A 2,793-nucleotide genomic window follows, 5' to 3' on the forward strand; every position below is an offset into this window, starting at 1 on the left:
TTTGCCCCGCTTCAAAAGCTTAGTATCACTGCCAGTCTCTCTTCTTATGCTGACGATACAAAGTTAGTTTCTGGTAGGAATGGCCAAGATTCCAGTAGCCTTGCAAAGGACTTAAATCGAATCTACTTTGGGTAACTGAGAGTAATATGGCCCTGAACGGAATGAAATTCCGCTCAATGACATTTGGGTCAACTCCTTTAAATACTCACTCGTAGATAATGGAGGTAAAGATATTGAGCAGGTCTCATCTATGAAAGATCTAGGTGTAGTCCTCCAAAATAATGGAAAGTTCGATGAGCATATCCAGCTGAAGGTGGGTAAGGCTTTTCAATGTGTGGTTGGATATATCGCACGTTTAAGTCCAGAGATAGCATCACGATGCTAACTCTGTACAAGTCGATTGTCCAGCCACATCTTGAATACGCCTCACCCATTTGGGCTCCAATGAGTTCAGCAGGTTTGCAAAAGGTCGAGCAAGTCCAAAGATGTTTCACTAGGAACATCACAGGAATGAGAGAGCTCTCGTATTGGAAAAGGTTAGAAACGGTTGGGATTGTACAGTACTCAGAGAAGGTACGAAAGGTATCTGATATTGTACGTTTTCAAAAGTATCCATGAGCTTTGTCCCAACCAGGGTTTGGGTCAATTCTAGTGACCGTAGAGGCTTAATGTGCGTTTTGAGAGCACCTTCAAGTCTTCGAGAATCCAGGCTAGTTCGAACAATGAAGTCCACATCTCTTCTTTCTCGGGCTCCTTCATTGTTTAATTTGCTTCCCTCTAATATCCGTAAGGAATACGTAGGCCTTGTTGATCCGGTAGCATCTTTCAAGTCAGACTTGGACAAATTTTTAGAATAGCATTCCAGATCAACCCTACATTCAAGGATTAGCTCGGTCTGCCAACTCAAATTCGTTGGTAGACCAAATATCATATAAAAATTGAAAGGTAATAAATAGACGAATTATAATCTTTCATTTCAATAGTACTGGGGATTACATTCCCTGTAGCGGTTAGAAAAGCCCGTGAAAAACCAAACCAAATAAAAAAAAAAAAAAGATGAAAATCTTGGTTATTCTGATCATCAAAAATCCTGAATATCTTACAACAACCTAATTAGCTCTTCCTGCGACAAATTAGAGACAGGAATTTTGAATAGAGTGGGCATTCGCGATTTTCACCTAATTTGAAAATGTCCTTCTTTGGATCGGAATACGGGGTGTATGGTCATACTTCCCACCATGAGAAAACCAAAAAATCTTGTTTTCATCTTATGTAACTATGTCATTATTAAACCTCGGATAAGGGTGGAAAAATCAGCAAAACGCGAACCTAAAGGTGAAGAAACGTGCTCAAAATATGAAATCATAATTTGCCACTTGTTGGAAAAAAATCAAAGCATTGAAACAAATGCATATTTTTGTAAAATAAACCAGAAACTAGGTGTCGTGAGAAATTTCCCAATTAAGTCTGTTTTGGATTTGATGTGAAGTGACCATTTTTAAATCTCATCAAAAGGATTGCTCATACTTGTAACAATAGTTCAAGTTTGTTCTCTGCTTTTTTTTAGTTTCTTTGAACAAGTGAGCATGAAAAAAAGGTGTAAAAGTGGATTTTTACCAAAAACGACTTTTTCCATTTCCGAATCCGAATCCGAACGAAATGTTCAATTCGACCGAATCCGAATCCAAAAGCTTTTCCCAATCCGAATCCGAAAGTTGTTGGTCAATACGATCCAAATCCGATCAGATCCGATGTACCGGTACAGCTCTAATGTCCGCCCTAAGTTACGATTTAAGACGAGTAGCTTACCCTGGAGGGATCGAATTTAACAGGAAAGCTTGATTGCATAAGCGAACCATCTTGGAGAGATTTTTTTGTTTTCATGTTATAACCATGTGCCATCTATATTTTGCTTGAATATAGATGATTCTTTTTTCGGACTTCCTGAATGGTGTTAGGGACAGTCGTTTCTTCGTTTTTGCGGCTTTCCAAGTGGTCATGTACATCTGCCGTGACATTTCTTACACGCTGCTCTTGTTCCAGTGGGTACATCTTTATTCTTTCCTGTTTGTCCTCGCCAAAATCAGTTGTCAAGCATTCTTGCACTATATCTTGGAGTTCTTGGAGCACTTTTCCCAAAGCAGCTAGGTCCATCCTGATTCTTGTTTTGGACACCCTTGTCAACGACATCAAGTTCTTCTCCATACCTCCAATGAGGACTGTGATGGCCCGCTTTTTGGATTCTTCCTAGCTATTCCACTGAATCAAAGCAATGGTCTTACGACGACCTGGTGTCTCCGGCGACGCACTAGGCTCTGGATCATCAAGAACTTGCCGACCAAGAGCAGGACCATCAGACCTTCAGCCATGATTACTTAACACACTGTATAACAGAAACCGTTTCTGGGTACTAACAATCCGGCTCGAAGGACCATTAACGGTGGGAGTAATCCCTCTAGCTTAGCGGACTGTATCCTTTGAGTTTTAGTTACTAACTGCACTTTTATTTCTTGATTCGTACAAAAACATGAACATTATTTTCTTTACATAATGAGTAACCAGCGGCTTTCCGCGTTCAAGATATTCCTTAGGGAGCGAGATTGGAAATTCTTACACTCCTCGAAGTTTCGTCTTAACATATGGATTTAATCGTTGGTTCAATGGTGGGGATTTCACCCCCAAGCTGTTTACGGTTCGTTAAGGACCGAGTATTAACTTATTAGTCTATTGCCGCTATTCATGATGTTAGATTTTTTAATTCTCCAGTCAGACATTTGACCAGCCATGGAAAGG

Source organism: Tigriopus californicus, chromosome 3, assembly GCF_007210705.1.
Source record: "Tigriopus californicus strain San Diego chromosome 3, Tcal_SD_v2.1, whole genome shotgun sequence".
Classification (NCBI taxonomy): Eukaryota; Metazoa; Arthropoda; class Copepoda; order Harpacticoida; family Harpacticidae; genus Tigriopus; species Tigriopus californicus.